The sequence below is a fragment of the Aphelocoma coerulescens genome, chromosome 9 (assembly GCF_041296385.1).
Source record: "Aphelocoma coerulescens isolate FSJ_1873_10779 chromosome 9, UR_Acoe_1.0, whole genome shotgun sequence".
In the NCBI taxonomy this organism is placed as follows: Eukaryota; Metazoa; Chordata; class Aves; order Passeriformes; family Corvidae; genus Aphelocoma; species Aphelocoma coerulescens.
Window position 1 is genome coordinate 20,245,125 of NC_091023.1, and position 20,680 is coordinate 20,265,804.

Consider the following 20,680-nt stretch of genomic DNA (forward strand, 5'->3'; position numbering starts at 1 on the left):
CAGGGCAGAGGTAGCTGTGGCATGCTGTAAAAAGGCACCAAACACAAGGACCTGGAGGCTAGAATAATAACCAAAAAACTCTGCTCTGCATGTACCTAGGAGGTTTCTGATCAAAAGCAACATATTTTTTAGATTATGGAAATTATTTATGAACAGTATCTGGGGAATTCTAACTGGTACAAATGAAAGGAGCTTGTCCTCCCCTCCCTGCAATTTGTCAGTCTCTAACTTCTCACCTCCTGGCTGCACAACTGAAGACTGGGCTTTTATCTGAGGAAATGAAATTTAGTAAGAAATAATTTTTAAAATGTGATCTGGTCTGTGAGACTGGGGGAAAACATTACAACTGCAGTATTTAATATCATTTAAAAGCTGATTGCTCTGCATGTGGAATAAGTACTTTTCATAAGGCCTTCTACTACATCTGGTATGCACCCTAATTTGTATTAATGGCTCCTAAGGAACCATCATAGTTTATCAAGAAAGTAATATGCATTTTAAAAGCATTCAAATAAAGATTTACATGATAAACCTTAATAACTCTGGAATGCATTATTAGCTAACATACACTCCCAGAAGCAGTCACTCACTTCTGGCAAATTAGATAATTCAAGAAGCCATGAAAAGCTTCAGATCAGAACTATGCTGTTGCTTGGTCACTCTAGGATTTATTTAATGCATTAAGAGGCACTTTCCATCTCAGCCTTTGTATGGCAAGTGGCTATTTTGTGCATAGGAGTACTGCTATGATTTCTTCTGAAGAAAACAACCTGTTAAGCCTTAAAGCTCATTATTTATGGCAAAATGGCCTTATATCGCTGGTAATATTTCCCTGAATTGTCCTGTCAGCCAGATGCTAAGTAAGATATCAGTATAAACCACTTCCACATTATCTGTGAAATGTGGCTGGTAGATAACAATGTTACTGAGATGATGCTTTTAAATCATGAGAAAAGCCAGGCAGTAAATTGATGGCTTCCATAAAGCCAATGGAAGAATTAATATGTGGAGGAGTGGGGCTGAAAACTGCATTTAGTCCAGCAAGATGAGAACAAAGCAACAGTGCAAATGAAAATTCAATTACTCTTAATTGTGTTGAAGGCTGGGACCCCTATGATATAACAACTTGCATGGAACAAGGAAAAAAATGCATCCTAGGGACTAGCTGCGCTCCAAATAAAGGGATTAGCTGACCTTTCTCTGCCATAGCCAAGATAATTTAAATGTACTTCTTAGTGAGACTAGTCCTGTATTAAAATTAGTGATTTACACCTTTTTTTTCCCCCACTCAGTTCTGAACTGACATTTTCATGCTGTCAACTCCATTTTCTGGCTATTCCGTATTTGTAACTATTCTTATGTGGACAGCCTCAGCACTAGGGAACCGTTTTGTGCTCCTTGCTGGTCAGCTTCAGGGTGCTGGCTGGGCAGGAAAGGCTGCTGCCTAAAAAAGAGGAAATATTTAACTGCTCAGACCCATGCTCTGCATTTATGTGCAGCCAGTGGATTGATATGGCACTGCCTAAAAGTGGGGTTTGGGTTTTTTTGGTCCTTAGACTTTGCTTACCCTGTTGGCTTGTTTTGCTCTGAGCTTTTTCACTTTCTCTGAAACTTTGGAGGGACTGCAAATATTTGTATATTCCACTGCTAGCTAGGATTAATGAGAGCAGAAGAACATGTCTTAAGTGCACTATATTTTTTAGACATTTAGATGCCAGAGAGCCTTAGTCAGCTGGAGCAAACTCTGATAGTGAACATCTGGCAAGGCAAATAGTTCTGAAAGATTAAAGGCCTTAACTTATCTTGAGTGGCACTACAAATGTCCCCTGCCTTTGTGGGGCATGTGCTGCTAAAAATCAGCTACTCACCGTGGCCAGGGGAAGGACATAACGAGGGAAAATGGGATGGGAAGAGAGAGGGGTAATTTTACCGAAGTGATCTGCTTTTTACCCATGTCTCTGAAAGGTGCCAAGGTGGATTAGAGATGAGCAGGGCAAGCAGAGCACTTGGCTAGCTGTGGCAGTGACCAGTGATTGCCTGGCAGAAGGTGTATGGATTGCACTACCCAAAAGTCACTATCTGCTGGAGTGCAGAGCAATTGCTGTGGTGAAACCACGTGGAGCTGGGTAGTGACAAGTGATTAGTGCAGGGCACCAGTGGCTCCTCACCTGGGCTCCATCCCAGCCAGAGAGAGAGCAGTGCTGGGTGGTGGGGCAGAGCTCAGCCAACCCTCACTGGCAGCAGGGTCATGCTGCTCACACGTCTAACAGTGAAAGAGAAGCTGAAAAAGGCTCTTCTGGGGATTTGGTTGGATGGTTTGTTGTTTTTAAAAGGCTGCATAGCAGGGGCTGAAGGAGCAGGGTCAACACACTGCCTGTGAGGAAGGGGAATTGTGCCATCTTTGTTCTCTTGAACAAAAAAGCACAACTTTTTGGGAGTTCTGTGTATCTTGTAGGGAAGAGATAACTGAATTACTGCCTTTGGAACCCCTCTGCTTAGGCTGCTTTCAGGCCAAATATGAGTTCACTGCAAGGGGAGCTTTACAGAGGGAAAGAAGCTGCCCTGGTCTGTCCCCAACTGACCTGAACTTGTTACCTTTTTGCAAAACAGCTAAATGTCCATGAATGCAATTGCAAATCTGAGAAACTGTGCTGTCTCCTAATAAGCTGCAGCTGCCACTGGGGTAAATGACACACAGCTTTGTTTTGTGCTGGCGAGTGGAAGAGAAAAGGAGGTTTGGGAAGTGCTGCATTCTCCAAGGTCTGTGGAATGTGGTTGTTAGGAGTCCTTGCCTTCCCTTGGACAGGGTGTCCCTGAAACACGACAGTTCTGTCTCAAGCCTTGCCTCGTTTTTACTTTTATTTTACATCTGTATGTCTCTAATGAGGTACCTAAGAGAAAGCACATTCATGGTCCTGGCCATACCCTTTTCCTTCTTGTGCAGTGAGCACCCTCACAGCCCAGGTTTGGGGTGGAGGAAACCCCCTGGTGAGACCATGGGAGGCAGCAGAGAGAGGTAAAAGATGACCTGGGATACTTGGAGGTACCTGGAGAGCGAGTGGTAATGACAGGTGAGGGCAGTGGGGTGGGTGACTCCCACCCTGGGGTGTTTTTCCTTAGCACAGGAAGGGGAAATGATCCTCCTGCTGATATTTCTCTGTCAAGTAAGCCACTCAAGAAAGGGAAACACAGAGTCTGGACTCATGGACCCCTTCCTTCCCCTGTCTCACTAATAGTAGCCTGGGATGCGTTTCCAGCTGGGTTAATTACCTCTAATTGCCTGCAGCTTTCTGGCCAGCCTCACCTCTCCCCAGGAGGTGATGGCCCCAGTGGGAGCAGCTGTGATTTGATGCCCAAGGAGCTGCTCCTGCTGCCTGTGGCCAGACATCACCTGCACACCTCTTCCCCCACTGCTCAGCACTGAATTGCTTTGGGCATCCTTGTAAATTCAGATACTTGGGGGAAAACCAATGTTGTGGTTCCCACTAGTTAGATAAAACTTTAGAAATGTGCATATAAAAACAACAGTTTTTCCACATGGGTTTGTTGTCACAGATTTCCTTCAGCTGCCTGATGCAATTCATCTCAACTGCAGCATTATGTGTTTTCTGGGAGCTGTAATGGGAAAAAATGACCCTTGAAAAGGCAGTTCAAAACATTCCTAAAAGGACACAACAAAGTTTTCCTTTCCTTTCTACCCCAAAGCTAGGCTTTGCTTTGTGTGTTTGGAAAGAAAAAGAAAAAAAAAAAAAAAAAAGCTGTTTAAGAGGTTTAGGTGCATTTGGTATCTGTTTACACAAAATCCAGGGCTTAGTCGTGATGAGATAAAAGCAAATCTGGCTTTATTGTTTCTCTTCTGCATTTAAGTGATCACAGAAAGAGCAGCCGTAGCCCAACTGCTTAGACACACTATTTTCACGTTTGGTTGTTGCTTGTATTAGTGTTAAGTCAGACTTTGAAATGAATTTTCTGCACATTTGTTTGTATGCAGTTTGGCATAAAGCAGTTCAGAGCTTGGCATGGCAACAGCGAAGGGGAAGCAATTCAGAAATCCAGGGAAACGAGGCTGGCAGCATTTCAGTGTTATTTACTTTCCTCTATAATCTCACTTGTGAATACTAGGACTAGGCAAAAATATGCTGTGCTCCTCTCCATCCTCCTCCTTCATTAACCTGTGGTACTCATTAACTGACGAACCTCTGGGTTTCACACGATCCTCTAATGTCCATCACAAATAATTGCACTAATTAAAAAGGTAACTGGATGGTTCAGCATGGGAGTGCAGCTCCTGCGATGGAATGGACACGTCTGTGAGCTACCAGAGTGCTTTGAGTAATAATATTTAGCACTAATAAATTAAATTTCGGAACTCTGTAAAAATTCATGCTTCAAGGCTTAAAGTTAATCTCTGTCAGGGTAAGACCACTGTTGGCATAGATTATCCTGTGTTTACCAGTTAGGGAATTTCTTGCAGCTTCCTCAGAAGGCTCTTACTGGCTGGCTTTGGAGGCAGGATTGCGCCTAGGCAGAGCATTTGTCCTACGTGGGTGGCAGCTCTTACACCAGGTGCACTGACCCAGGGGAATAAAGCAAAAATGGGCACGACTCCATGAATGTAGGAGCCATTAACTGGGGTTTAGTAATTGTGCTGGGGTTTGGGGGACTGACTGCTAACTTTGTTTTAGGCTTCCTATGTGTTTTAGTACAATACAGGCAGATTTTCTATGCCTTTGTTCATCTCTTTCCAAATAAGAAAATACAATCCTTCTTCTGTCACCTTTTCAGTCAAAACACACAGCCTTCACTGAGTAGGGATCAGTTCCTGCTGTGGGCTGGTACAGTCACTACCTGGCATCGTGGAACACTGAATTTGAGGATTTTCATTTTTAGCTGTGATGCTGCTGCCATTCTTGATGATAAGGATGACAGCTGTAGCTTTGCTTTTTCTGAAGTTTATTGGTTTCAGCATTTATTTTTATGTTTCATTTTCTTACAGTAAAAACTACTTTTCACATATAACAGCCTGGTAGTTTGATTTTTCAATTGTGAGGATGGATAGTAAAGACAACCAAGAGTTAGCAGAAGGTGAAGTAATTTGACAATATCTCTAGAATCTGAATGAAGAAATGAGGGTTAATTTATGATAAAACACTTCTTTTGCAACACACATTCTGTCTTATTCACACAGATTTAGTGAAAGAGATACCACAGCACAAGACACATCTGAAATCTCAGGAGCTGGGGAGATGCTGTCATATAATTTGTAGCTGTTTTTTCATGTCTGGCAATAAAATAAGTTATAGATTAAAAGGATGAGTTAGAGAGGAAAAGGCACTCTGTTTGGACAAGCAATGTGTCCTAATCATGTGCACATGAAAGCCAGAATTATAACATATGAAAAAACACATAAGAAGAAATGGAAAAAAAGTGCTATCCTGGGAAATGAGATCTTGAGAATCCGAAGGGCTGTTACTGCTTCAGAGAGGGAAGATTTTTTTCTGTAGTTACTATGAAACCTCGTGAGTGAAAATGTCATTCTGCTGTTTGTGCTATTATACAGTGCAATTTACTGGCAGGTAGCAGGCTCTTTGAAGGAAAAGCTGATGATATTCCAGTTACCATGATGCTGTAAACACACAACCCAGAAAAAAATCACAAAAGAGCTAGAAAATGGTGTGGTCCCTAATTAATTACCCCTCTGACTTTCACTTGCCTGGCCAGACCACTTTACTCTCCCTCTCTCCACCCCAGGATATTACTTATCACCCATCCAGCCTCAGTGAGCTGCAAAATCATCATTCAGTACCTGTGATACGGCAATTCATTTGCAGCTGCTACTGTCCCAGTCTTTCGTTCCTCTCTGCTGCTCACACCAAGGAGTTCAGAAATCTGCCTCCAGGAGACTGAGGCAGGCAGAGAGGCTGTGTGTGTGTGATGTGGAGGTGCTGGGGTCTGTGCAGCCCTCCCTGTACAGGCACACTGGCTCGTGGCCCAGCACGTTCTTGGGCTGTATGTTGCATTCATGTGCAACCTCTAAATGCGTTTAATTGATCTTTATGGCTACATGTTTGTCTTCCACCTGGCTCAACATGAGGCTTTAATTGGCTACCATGTCACACACATTAATAATAAATATGGCAATTAGCTAAAATTGTACTTGCTATTTGGGTAACTCTGTGCTATGTATCATGCATGAAGGCACACCAGAGCTGCTATACAGCCTCATGAGCTGAACACACAGGCACATATTCAGACCTCGTGCTGGGGATGGGCTCCTGTGCCTGCAGCAGTTAATGATGCCAGTGTTTCATCCCAAAAAATAGACTTTTGATATTAGGTGACACCTACAAAGCAGGTTTATGTGAGACCATTTGCAACTGTGAAATCCCTTAACATAAAATCACTTGCCCACATCTCGCCTGTTTTCTAGCCTGTAGGGAAGGTGTGAAGGCTGTTAGTTGTTTTGTAGGCTGGGAATGAAAGACCAGTGCCCCTGTTCTCAGTTCTGTTTCCCAGGGAAGTCTGAAGGCACTCTTGATGATGAGCTGCTTTGAAAAATGTAGCCCTTAATTCTGGCAACTCTTAGAAGATAAAATATTTTTATTGTTGGTGTTTCCAGCTTCCAAGAGATGCCAAATTTGTGCTATTGTATTTCTGCCTCCTACCAGCTAGAATAAGGCAGGGCCACAACCACCTTGTAATAGAAAGAAGAAAGGAAAGTGACTTTGTCAGGCCTCTGATGAAATACTTGTGTAGGATTTTGTATCAACTTTGAGATGGGAATTGGGCTGGTTTTTGTTCATCTTTAGCTGACAAACAGATTAAAATCCTATTTATGCTCAGTCTCTGGCTATTGTCGACACTGTCCTGTAAAATCCCTTCTGTTGGTTTATCATAGAAATAGTCAGGGTTTATTCCCCTCCATCACTGAGAGATGCTTTTCATATCCTAATCCTTTTAGGGTAAGGTGATTTGACACCTAATATTTCAAGACAGAATCTATTATGAAAGCAAAATTAAGCAACAACTTTTATTCTCTGATTTCCTTTATAAACTCCAACATATCTTGGCACACTTCACTTTTTTATCTCTGACTTATGCATAAGAAATGAAAGCTACCACTGTAAAAATGTTAAAATCATTAAAGACGCTGTCACAGGTGACTATGATATTTATTCATGCACATCTAGGGGGCTTCTAAGGCTGATGGTGTGGTTCAATAGAAATTAGAGTGGGAGCTTTTTTTCGTATTGACAGTTGCAGTTGTTAAGTGTGTCAAAGCTGGTGAAGTCAGAGGAGCTTTACAAAGACAAATGCACAAGAAGCATGACAGCTGGTGAAATTCATTGATGAATTCTAGTAAGATGGATTGGAGAGAACTGCCTCAACTTCTTATGTGTTGGCGGATTTTAAATTAATTATATTTTAACTGCTTTGGAAACAGACCTGAGAACAAATTTGTAGAGCCCAACGTAAGTGGCTGTTCAATAAGTGAAAGATGTATAGAAAAGTAATTGTCATTTTAGCTGTGTACAGAATGAAAAAGAAATCAAACACTGAAAATATTATTACAGTGCCATTAACATAAATCAATTGCATGCTTTATCCTCAGAATCTTTTTTTCATTTCTGGTCATCCTATCTCATAAAGTCTTTAATGGTTATAAAAAGAGTGCAGAGATTGACAGTAAAAATGATTAGAGATGTGCAAAGATTTTTGTAAGAGGGGAGGCAGTGGGCTGGAACTGCTAAGAAAAAAGCTTTAGCTGCACTAGGAGATTTGAGGAGCTCAGCAGGACCAAGACAGGTTGTAGGTGTTCAACGTGGTCCCTTGATCACCTTGCTCACCTCCCCCCTAACCCTCAGGGCCTCTGAACTCTATAAACCAGCTGGGATTCCAGGCCCCAGATCTCAGGGTTGTGGGCCTGAGGGGCAGCTCTTGCTCCAGTTGAGGGTCACACTCTGCTTTGGGACAGGCCAACTGACCCCAACCCAGCGTGGGCTCTTCCTGAGACTGGTGGTTATGGAAACAGCCAAAATGGACCAAAACACTATTTAAAAATAGAGAGCACAGCTCTCTAAAACACAGACTGAGGGTCTCGCCCTTGATAGCTGGTTCTGTCCCACAAACCTCTCAGTGGAAATGGGATTTCAAGGCTTTCCTGTCAGGTCCTCGCCCAGGTCTCTTGGTTTGGGAATGTCCAGCACAGTGTACGAGCTGGCTCTGGGGATTTTAACTCCCTGTCCTCTCCAGCACCAGCTGCTAAAATGAATCTGCTGGAACTTCTGTATTATGCTAAAATATTTGCCACAGCATACACACCAAGTGCTTAGTAGGATTTTTAAAAACTCCTAGAAATTTTTGCAGGTAAAGAGAGCATCTATACATTTTATTCGGCAAGCTAAATATTTCCAAGGATCCGCCATCTCATGCTTTAAGGTATAAGTCAAACACGCAGCTACAGCAGATTCAGGCAATGGTTCCCTTCTTGGCAGGTTGCTCTGCAGTTTTGTGCCATTCCTGGGAGGAGGAGCACTGGCTGTTGGGATTCCCAACTGATGCAACTGGGAGCTCCCCAGGGCACACTTCTCATGGCATTTCAGCAAAGGGGAAGGAGACGTGTCTCCCCTGTCAGTGTATTTGGGGTGGGCTCAGCCCCCCACTCCCAAAGGTGCTTCTGGCACCTTTCTTCCTTTCTCCTGATAAAATGGAAGAGAGAAACAGCATTTCTGAGGTGTAAATAATGTTTAACAAGTGGGGCTTGGAGTTGTAAAGGAACTCCTGCACTTATGCTATAATCATTTTGGTGGTTGATTTGGAGCCAAATCCTGCTGGCCTGACTGAAGCAATTAGCCTGATTACTGCCAGAGGGATGCTCATGCAATTAAGGTGAGCAGTGTTTGCTCTTTATTCTGGAAACCAGTTGTCTGTGTAAAAGTAGTTGACACAGTGCAGTGGTGCTGAGGCAGGAGGGTGATGGGCTCTGAGACAAACCTTCAAACCCCAACAGAACCTGGTCTCTTTCACAGAAGAGGGATGGACAGATGGACTTTGTCTGACACTGCTCTGAGAGGAAAGTGAAAACCTGACAGTGAGAGACATGTCCTGGTGTGTTTGCTCCGTAGGGTTGCAACTCTTGTTGTTTCCCCAGCTTCTCCAAAGGATGGAGCTGGCTAATTAGATCTACAGTTGCCATTTATCAAAAAGAGCATCTGAAGTCTTCAGTGATATTTTTCCCCCCTCTCTCCCTGCTATTTCTAAGGCACCTATCAATGTGGTGCAGAAGAACCATCTGGATATCTGGCTAGTGACCAGCAGGCTGTGATATGTGAGGGTTTTAAATAGAGACAAGAGAATGTAGAGTGGAAAGAGCAGACAACCAGCATCTTTTAATGGAGGTTGAAGAGGGTATAAATGAACTGAAAAGCAAAAAAGGATGGAAAAATACCTTTTCTTCAGGTTTTCACGATGAAAGAAGCAGGGTATGTTAAATCTTTTAGGAGCCTCCCTAGGAATATTTAAATTGCCTGGGAAGTATTTCTGCAGATGAGCAGGGCTGCTGCATTGATTCTGAGGATGAACACTCATCACAGAGCAGGAACACCTCTGCGGAGGAAACTTCTTCCTGCCCTGCCAGGAGAACCTCTGCACCTTGCTCTGGATGCCAGAACTTATCTGCATTCACAGCTCAGATGTGCTGGAGTTTTACTAAGGGCAGGCACAGCTTTGGGGTCAAGAGTTCTGACTTATCCCTCCCCTGAACTCAAGGAAATTTAGAGGTTTTATTTGATTGAAGAAATCAGATACATTTTACAATGTGGGAATTTGCCCTTTTGATGGATCTGAAGGGTTTATGAATAGCCTAGTCCAGAGCTTTAGTGTGAAGCCATTCGTGTCATCTTAGTGATGCTGAATTCACTCATCAATAGAGTTTACTCTTTGTGTTAGCACTGTCCCCCAGGTGGGTGCCTGTGTGTGCACAAAATAATGGCTCAGTCTGGCAGAATTTCTTTGCTAAGAAAACTTCACTTGTCAATTACTGGGAATTTTCCCTGAACTCTGATGGTTCTGGAGCAGAGTTCGGGCTTCTGGTGTTATGACAGAATTTTGCAGGTTCAGTGATGGCTTTTGACAGCTCAGGTCCCAGTAGGGAAAGGCTCCTCACTTGAAATCAATCAACTTTATCACACAGGAAAAAAGAAAATTGAAACCCACCTGAAGCTCAAACCTGCTTTAACAGGGGCTCTTCTCTGACTGAGCTGTTACTGCAGATACCTCTACAGAATGAGCATATTCATGTAGGCAAACATCAAAAGATAGGTGCACCTAACAAAGACATCCTGTTCATGCTTAATGCACCAGATAAATTGTTTTAAAATGCAGAGGGGGGTTTTGAGTTCTTAGTGAATAAGCGCATCCACATATGCATCTCTGAAGAGTTTTTTAATTAATTGCTTTCAGTCATTTCCTTTTATAAAATTAGAACAATGATGGAATAGACTAGCCATGGAGTTTGGCCGAGGAAAGATTATACTAATCCACTTGAAAAACGACTAGAACAGAAAGTAAGGAGAGATAAAAGCAATTTTTTCCCAAAGCTTGTTTACCTGTGACAAAATCCTTCCAAATCAGCTGCACACAAAATACTGGATCGTCTTAATTAAACTCGACCAAAAGAGATTTTGCTTTGGACTTTTTGGGATATTTCATATCCAGAGAGTTTGCCCCATGATGCTTATAGCAAGATGGGAAAATATGTGTTTCATGCAATTAATAATTAGGAGAGCAGCAGAGCTTTTAAAGACCAGAGTGGCACCCAGATCAACTTGCTGTATGGAAGCAAACAAAAAAGGGGGAATTTGTCAGAAATCTTCGATATACCCTAAGGCATCTCTAAGAGTGGTTTTTAAGAGTCAGGGGACCTTTCATTTGGGTATTCTCCAGTTAATAAAAGGCTGTGGCTACAAATGAACTTCCTTTGTTCCCTGCATGGGTTATTGCTCCCTAAGCCTTGAACTATATATTCTTTGTTGAAGGAATAAAAAGATGTCCTAGTTAACATGATGCTTTCCCCTCAGACTTTCTTTCCAAAACTCTTATTTGCCAGAGCAGTGAACTTTGCCAAACCACAACAGCCCTCCATCCACCTGCTCCACAAAGACAGGTTTTCACAGCTGAATCAATTCTTTCCCTATCACCACAACAGCAGCAGCTCTGGAATTCCACATACAAGCTTAAAAACGGCTCATCAATAACCAGATGGGCCCTGATGATCAAAGACCAACGAGCACAGACACACTGTTGTCCTTCTTTGCCCTTCAGCCAGCTGGTCCTGGGCTCTGCAACACGTCCTTGTGGTCAGCCTGTGGTTGTCTGAAGCCTATTTCTGCAGCAGTCTCACCAGGTCATGAAGGCAGAGCAGTTTAGGGGTGTGTTCAGCTGTGCCAGGACTGTGACTGCTCCTTGCTCCCTATGCCTGCACCTGACTGCTCTTCTCCCGCTTTTCTTGCACCTGCTCTGGAGCTCGTTGACTCCCAGCAGAACTCCTTCAAGAGTCAAAAACCAAAGCACAATTTTCAGGAGGTTCCATGAGCTTGGAGGGCCAGGAGAGCCTGGAAGGTGCAGGAGTGGAGGGCTAGATGGGAATGGGAAGGCAACAAGAGAAGGGGCAGTGGCAGCCCTGGGGCAGCCTGGCTGATGGGTTCCCTGAGCTGTCCCCCCACAAAAATCCCTTACACTCCTAACCAAGGTCAGGGAGTGGGTGTATTTGGCAGCAGTACTGAGGAGCACCTGGACACAAGTATCCAGGAGGATTTAATATTCCTTTATTCCCTCTGACTTTGATTTAACCATGGGCTGTGATGCTTTAAGTACCAGACATTAATTAGAAGTGGTAGTAGGTCCCAAAGGGACCATACTCCAGATCTTCTCACCATTCCTAGTTTGACTTATTTCAAGTTACTACTCTGAAACATTATTTATGCACTCAGGAGCCTGGCGTTTGTAAGGCCTAACTAAATCTGCAAATAACTAATGGCTGTCAGTAGGGAGTAACACTCTGCTGAGGTGGAAAATAGCTTGCCCATGAGTCAAACATAGCCATGTACATGGGATGTTTTCTGCAGCTCTTCTTTAAGGCAGGCAATGTTATTTTGACCCTTCTTTGGTACCATGCCTAAGCAGGCACACAGGGACAGTGATATATGGAGGGGCCCACCAGGATGGCAATCTTGGAAAGATGAATCACTTTGGGCTTGAGCAGAAACTTCACTCTGAGCTCTGATCCTCTGACAGGGAAGTGGGGAAGTGGGACAAATGCTCTTTTGGCTCCTCTGGTCTTCAAAACCCTTCTGGCAGTGGTTGATTTAGGACAATGCAGTGGCACACTGAGTGGGAGGAACACTGAATTCAGGCAAATTGCTGGGTGCCTGGGGGTGGCTGGGGCATCCCGTTTGGCACAGGCAGAGATGAAAGTTATTTATGGGTAGCAGGACAGCTTTGTATTATGAAAGAAAAAGTATCTGAAGACATAATAGGAGTTTTAACAGTATCTAGGGGGAATTTCAAGTTGGGATTTCATTCCAGACTACATTGAGTCAATTTTTGTCCTAGCAAAGATTCTCTGTATTTGCTCTGACTTTAGTTCCTCTAATTCTTCTCGTTCTCTGACTCTCCCCAGGCAGTATCAGTCTGGTGTTATGTGTGCCCTGACAGAATATGAATACACGTGTGTTGCCTGTAGTGACTCTCACTGTGTGACTCACAGCACTTGCAATTTAGGCCCTTCTATTTTTAGAATAGAAAAGGATATCTAGGATCATTGGACTTTAAAATCATTGAAAAGGTAAAAAGGGGCCATCTGACGGGGGTGTAACTGCTGGTTGCCTCTATGAAGTCTTAGAAACCCTGTTGATTCAGCTCACACCAGACTTTCTATATAAAGTATATGGACAATAGAGCTCACTCAGGGGGAAACATGAGGTTTCCTCCTATATGACATAAGTACAGTGCAGAAATATCTCAAAAGGCAAATATATTCATGTTTTATAACCTTCTCCCCTTGATTTGTTTCTGAGTAAAAGAGCTTGGTGTTTTGACAGCTGAAATTTTTTTGTGTTTGTGAGGAAATACATTTGAGAGAAATTCTTCATCCAGCTGGTTTTGACTGCTTTTAAACCATATACCAGGTGATAGTTTTCTTCTCATCTGCCATTTTCACAACTCTTCCATACCTCCATGGCATGTTATCAGACCCCTGCATGACAAAAGGTAAACTGTGTCACCTCTTTCTTGGTGGCACTTTTGGTGAGCACAGGGAGGGATTGGGAGCAACATCTCCAGGGCTTGCCATGGGCTGAGTCCAGTAAGACCATAGACCTTGATGTTAATGACCCAAATTCACCAGATTCCTTGTTAAAAATGGTACCTGTGTATTAGGTGTTCCTTCTGTTCCCATTCCTACCTCCTCTGTTCCTGCTCTATGTGCCACTGATCCCTCCTTCTGCCAGGCACCCTTATTTTATCCCTCTTTCAATGTTTTCTCCTGCACTCACTGCCTCACTGTTGATGCTCTCTTGCTGTCCTCCCCGTTGGCTGTCTTCATGTCACAGAATGTGCAAGACAGGCACAACAGGAGAGGTTATAATGCAGAAAATTTAGAAATTTCCATTATGGTGTTTTTTCCTTCTAAATTGGCTGCACAAACAGTTTCCACTGGCACTGTGGACTTACACTGGAGAGTTGGGGAGACTATGGGGACATGGCAAGTGCTGTGAGAGAGAGGCCCATGCAGTGCAGGATGGATGATGCCAAGTATTCATTTTAATAGAGCTGCAGGAATTCGAACACTTTTCATGAATATTCATATGAAATTGAAAGCTGTTTAACCTGGCTCTCACATCTGTCTGGTGGGAGCACTTCAGTGCTTATGTGGTGCTCATATGACTACTTGCAAAACGTGAATTTTAAACCTGACTGCTCAGAGAGTGATGGAAATCCAGTATGAAACAGTACACTCGGTTGTGAAATTTGCAATTCGCCTTCTGCCAGTTAGCTACACAAATCAGCTAATCAAGGAACACCACAGGATTGAACCAAGCAACACAGTATGAATTTGCAAACATTTGCCATTCCCAAAAGATCTGTAAGCCATGAGCTGTTTGCTGAAGAAAGCCCAAAGTAATACCAAATAAATAAATTAGAAAATTGCATGACCTCCGCAGACAATTCATAACAGAAAAGGCAAGTGAGATTCATGGCAAAAAGTAGTCATTGAGCTTCTGAAGAAAACAGGGAAATCACTCCTCAGCACCGTGGATCAATCTGATGGAGTTTGCTTCACTATCTGCTGCACATTGATGGAATGATGAGAGATTTGGAGTCACTTCTGACAGGCTCTCAGACGAATGAGTATTTGGTCCTGGCAGAAGTTTTTGTAAGTGGCCAATTTGTCTGGGATAATTTTGAGAGCAGATTTAGTTTTGGATCCCGGGATTTGCGTTATGTCATATTTTACAGTTGAAAATGCCTGAAACATTAACCTCCTTCTGCCACAAAATTTGGCTTTGCATTTTGCCCTATCTGGAGCCCTGTGCTCAGCTTCATTCCCTGAGCACCACGGTCTCTATTTCCATTATATCATTACCACATTAGTCTTGCTTGCAAGGCAGGGCTGTTGCACTGCCCATTTCCCAGAGATGCTGAGGGATTTGCCCAAGTGTCCCTAAGAAGTCTGGGCACAGGTTGAATGCAGTCTCCCACCTCCTCGTGGTTTTGCCCCTTCAGACCCTTCCCTCAGAGAGGCACTGAGGTACAAAAAGTAAAACTGTCTGAGCTTCTGGACAAAAGTGAGATGGAGAAGAAAAACCACGTACTTGATTTCCACATGCATTGCTCATTTCTGGCACAGATTTAATATCTCTGCATAATAACTCTTTGATCCATACTGCAAACTGCTACAGTTTCTTTGGAAGAAAGTTTTCACTGTTATCTTTATGTACTCTATAGAGTACATAACACAGGTTGAAATTATTTTCCCCCAAATTTGCAATGCAAAGTAATGCAGTTAACTGAAAAGTTCTTCTTGCTTGGATCAAATGGGGAATATTTATGTTTCTTAAAAGCAATTCTTACCATTGTGCTTCTTTTTGGCGCAAGCAGTATTCACTTAGACTGAATGCATTTAGCAATTTTGTTGTTGAATTGTCACTGGTGTTTTGTTTTTAAATTAATTATATCATGACCTGTTTACAATGCAGTAAAACACACTGAAGTTCTCCTTAAAGGGAACATTAGTTAGGATGAGTAAATTCAAATTACTTGGTAAGTCCCTGCTATATAATAATTCTTTTTCTGATGAAGATTTAATGAAAACAATCAGTCTAACAGAATTCTCGAAGTTGTGAGCTTTTGACAACAGGATTGTAAAGTATCCTTAGTGACATCCACATTAAAGTAGATTTAAAATGGCATCATAACCTTAATTTTCAAATTTAGCACAGCAAATGACTCCATACCTCTTGCTGCAAGATATGACTCTCACCTTCTTTAAGTGCATTTTTAATAGGTCCTGTGAGAAGCATTTCCACAAGCAGAACATTTTATTGTTGCTAAATACCACTCACTCTCAAGTCTCTCTGTTGTTTGGAAATGAAACTTTAATGAACAAGTCAAAACAATTCATCAACCCAGGGAACATCACACTCAGATCAAACATACCAAACAATAAGGGCCCTGCATATGCACGGAATATGATTTTCATTCATTATGCTCCTGCTGCTCATCCTGGCGAGGGTCACACACACTGACAAAATCCCAAACTCACAGCCCAGCCCTGCCCAGGACCCTGTGCAGACCCCACTGCCCTGTCTGGCCACGCAGACCTGACTCTGATGTTCGGACATTTTCTTGCCGGGTGATGCTAAATAGGCACATCATAAAAAGTACAGGAGGCTTCTAACTTTGCCTATCACCTCTTGGACTTCTCGTTGGGAAGAAACAAGCTTTTTCAAGGGGAAGCTTTCCTGTTATCCTACTCAGTGTTCATTCTCCCCCTCAGCCCTTGCTCACAGCCCTCTCAGCATCCAACCGAATGTTGTGTACATCCTTCCCCACACCGGTTTCTGAGGGGGAGGAGAGTGCCAGGAGGCTGGCAGTGACACGGGAGGAAATCATGCCTTTTTCTCTCTGAAACTACAATTCTCATCCAGCAAAACATTGCCAACAGTGCAGAGAAAGCTTTGGTTATGCAAAATGGATGGACACATCACGCCTTCTTTTGCAATAGGTTATAACCTAAGGAGTTCCTCACCCGGAAAATTCCTCCCACCACCTTCCCCCGCGAATGTTTTTCCCCTTTCAAAATGACATCGGTGGCACCCCAGACACATTTTACACGTTAATAGCATGTCTCTCTCGTCTTACAGGCTCCATGGCTTTCCTCTTCCCCTTTTATTTTAGGGCAGCTTCCCCCTCTCCCTTCTCCCATCTCAGAAACAGCCCGGCTGGCTCGGTAGAAAAGGAGTAAAGTGTTTTCTTGCATGACCTCTATGTATTCTACTCCGCGGGAAGAGCAGCGTGGAATGCACGGCCAGCAGGCAGCAAGGTTTGAGCCAATTTGTCCTCGAGGTGCTCCTGCCATAAAACACAGGACTATCCACGGTATTTCCACCTCCGGCTCTCCCCCCATCCCAGCGACCCCTCCCCAGCGCTGCCGCCGCACCTGGCTGCGCTCGGAAAGCCGGGGAGCAAAGCACAAACAGCGGGCACCGAACAGCAACAGCTCCCTTTGTTTCCCATGCAAATCCTACCTCCGATAGTTGTCACATCTTCCTCCGAGGCGAAGCCTAATTATTAACACACAGAGATCCAGCGGAATCCTCCGAACTGCCACCGGTTGTTAAGTGCTGTCATCGTTCCCTCCTGGTGCTTAAACCTTTTTGGACCATTAATGTCACAACCCCTGCTAACTCATCGCTTAGTACTCGCTGCTCAAAATGTCTGAAATAGTTTGGAAGGACAATAGGAATGACATGCACACTAGACAGCCATGCTTGAAATTAGTTTTCCCCAGCTGACTTAAGGCTGTTTCGTAGTGCTTTTAGGCATGCACTCTGTGGGGTTTATTAACCTAGGCTAGACATGCCATTCCTGCTTCTATTCAGGGCTGTAATAGGTTGGCTGCTAGGAATGCAGCGATAGGTCTAACTCCATTCATCCCTCCGTAGTTCTTAAACCTCCCAGGGAGAGCAAACAGCTTCAGTCATCCTTAAACTTACTGAGGCTACTGTTTCTGCAGAGCAGGCTTTCACACATTGTTTTGAAACTAAAGAGAAAATCCCTCCCGGGAATGGAAGGTGCCGTAGCTCTCCTGGCTGATGCGAACTGCAAGAGGAACCGGCAGCATCCGCGTCCGCCGCAAGCTGAGGCTGGCGCAGGACTTAGTGGAAGTAGCGATTGGAAGCTGAAAGTTCTTAAAACTCTGTGAGGCAGCTGTGGCATAAAGAGAACGAGGGGGATGTAGGGACCGCGCTGTGCTTTGTATGCACAGAGTCACAGATGTGCACTGCGCTTCTCAAAAGGCAAAATACTGTTTGCAGATGGCAGGGACTCTTGCAATCTAAATTTCTAAGTAAGCAGCACCTGGGATGACGGTGGGCAGAAGAAATGAGAGCAATACACCGCATTCGAGGTGCCTGTGACATGGGGAAGGTGAGAGTTGCTACAGGACACTGCTGTTTTCAGTAAAGCTGAGCTATTCACCAGATACCAGCTCAGAGATATTTGTGCTCTGCGGAGATCTTGGAGCCTCTTTTTTCTTGGTTGCCAGTTAATGACCGGCCCAGGTCGAGATGCAGCGAGGCTTGTTAACATCTGCTATCACTGGTGTTGCTGATCTCAGTCTGGTCCCTAGTGGACAAAAGTAAGAGCCACCAGCACAGATGTGTCTCTGCCAGAAGAAACGGCACACATGGGCTGAAGGACTGGAGAGGCAACCTGGAGCCAAGGCAGGCTGGGACAGAGCAAGTGGGGAGTTAGTGGTTTTGCTGCTTGTTCTACATCTGCCTGGTTTTTTAGTACTGCCTGGTTCACAGCCCTTTGCTCTAGATGAAAATACCATTCAGGAAACATCTCAGAAATGAATGGTGTTGGGAGAGATTAAGGAGGAAAGCAGATCACAGTGAAACCCCAGCTCCAGCTACGGCTGCCTCACACCCTGGGAATGAAAGGGTTAGGATAGCACGAGTGGCAGATTTTCTTTACCAAACAGCAAGTCAGTGTTCGTGCATAGCATGGGCCACTGGTCTCTCCTCCTGCACTGGCCTTCACTGAAACTATGAGTGAAAGCAAGCCTGTTGCTGGTGCAAGCCAGCCACAGATGGGGACATCTGGAGGGACCACGGGCATGATGTTTGCTTTTGAATCAATGCTGCTCCCAACAGAGCTGCCTTTGCTCTCTGTGCTTCCCCATGCCCGCACTTGCTGTTGGACATCCTCCCTTCCCCTCTTCATCCGCTGCTCCTCACACAGTCAGTGGGTTGGAGGGGAGGACTCAAGGGTCCAGTTTTGTTTCTCAGTTTACACTGGGGTATTATTAGCACATCAAGCTTCTCCCAGAATTGGTGGCAGCAAAGCGGACTTTGAATTTTTGTAGATTTTTTTGAATCTCAGGGTGGGCAACCACATGCTGACTGATAGCAGGGCTGACTGAACAATACCTGCTTTCTGAATAATTTCAAGACATTTTTTCCCTGTCACCTATCTTGCATCTTTTGTGTGCCCTTCATTCACCTTAAGGCAGAAAAAGAAAAGGGAAAAACAGAAAAGTTCTCCTTGTCCCAAGAACTATACTTCTGTCTCACTAAGGGTCTCGCTGTGCCATTGATTTGTAAGTGGGATGACACAGCAGTTCAAGAGGCATAAGCATCTGGTTGGAGATACACAGGCCTAGGAGTCCTGACTTTGCTGGTGATCTTTTGAGAGATTTCAATACTGAACTGGACACAAGAGTGTTCAATGACAGGCTAAAGCAGGTGGTAGTTGCCACCCACGTTCACAGTTCCTCAGTTGTGTATGCTGAATATAAGGAGGTTCATAAATAACAGATGACTATCCCAGCTCCCCCTCCCACATGGACACCTCTGCCAGGGTCATCCCAAAGGCCTCAGTCATAGTAAGTTAAAGTCACTCAGACTTGGGGGGCAGCAGGTGACAGCTGTCTGTGAGAGCTGCGTGACTGAATGGAGAGGAGAGGTTCCTTCCTTGGGTGGTAATTGAAGGGGGGAATAAACTGCTCAAGATGTGCCGTGTAGGCTGAAAGGAAATGACCAGAAAGATCTTCTGGGGGCTGATTAGTTCAACATGGCTCAGTCTTAGGGAGATGTTCCATGATACTCCCCTTCTCCTCAGGCTTTTTCTAATCACTGAGCAGGAACAGCAGCTGTCATCAGTGATGGGACTGGTGTACCCCCTCTCCTTACTGTGGCTCCACTGCTGTTGCATTTTTCTGGCACACCAATCTTCTCCTTGCTGGAAAAAAGATACAGGGAGCAGTGGAATGGTGATCTGATCGGGTATGCCAATTTCCTGTCTTCCTGCACTGTATGAATATTGCAAAGTAGGATTGTCCAGGGAAGCAGAGGGCTCACATGTGCTTTCACTCTGCCTTCCATCAAGAAAAACCTATTCTGTAGGAGAGGAGATTGCTGCTCAGCTGTACAGCAGTGGATCCTCTCTGAGAATACCCATTGCTTGCAAAGGAGTTGCAACAATTTTAAAGTGCCATTGTCAGTTTCTGATCAGTATTTACTTAGTAAATGGCCAAGGAGGATGAAGGATGGGAGGAATTCAGATTTGCAGCTTGCATGCTGACAGTAAGCCAAACAATATAATGAACAGAGCAACTAATGCATAATTTCATTATGAGTCATCCTCATTATAACAGGAATTTGATAGATACATAACTAGCAAGTGTAACTATCACTTACAAATTCACATTTCTACTTGCAAAGGAAAGGGCATGATATAATTAAAGGTTGCACATACAATAACCTTTTCTCCTCCCATGGTCACAAACTCGTTAGGAACAGTATGAGCATATTTTAAAGTTGTATACCTATCAGACAGCATTCCTTCTACCCACTTGCTGAGTCTTTTTGAAACAGCAGCAGGTAGTCTCACTAATCCATAGATACTTGGTGTGAATCCTGTATTAAAGGAATTGCAGGAATGATCTGTCGATGGCTCTTCCACGCTGGGTGTCTCTGTAAAGTGTCAGCGTTCAGTGCAGCCTTAGCCTGGCAGGGCTGCAGGTGTGATGTGCACGGCAGGTAACAGGTTGTGTTTAGGCTGTATAACCACATTGTCAGTGAATATTAGTCTAGCAGGAAAAAGGATCCTCCAGAAAGGGCCAAATTCTGTCATGCTCATCTAGATACTCCTGGGTGTTGCAGAGCCTAAACTCAGACCTGAGTTTTGCAGAGGGCAGCTATTCCCTAAAAAGGATGAGTCCAGTGTGGGGGAAGATCAATTCCTAACAATTATCTTGGCAACAAGCATTAATCTCACCTCTGTCATTTAAATGAAAAAAATACCAAGAAAGCCTGTTGATGTCAGTCCCCACATTTAGAGCTCTCCCTGGTTTCCCTTCTTTTTCCTGTGTCAGAACAGGCATCACCTGTGT

At 44.0% G+C, this 20,680-nt stretch overlaps 1 protein-coding gene across 3 annotated transcripts in view; it reads right to left on the reverse strand.

The window, feature by feature from the left end:
* The window catches only part of LOC138114647 (calcium-activated potassium channel subunit beta-2), a 142,905-nt gene that overhangs the window by 79,479 nt on the left and 42,746 nt on the right, over positions 1-20,680 (reverse strand). The window contains exon 1 of one of the 3 annotated variants that reach the window (XM_069024356.1): positions 16,809-17,268. The exons of the other annotated variants lie outside the window; for them this stretch is intronic. The gene's annotated coding sequence lies outside the window, so the exon portion shown is untranslated. Of the gene's footprint in view, positions 1-16,808; positions 17,269-20,680 lie in introns of those variants that run through there. 3 annotated transcript variants of the gene reach the window in all.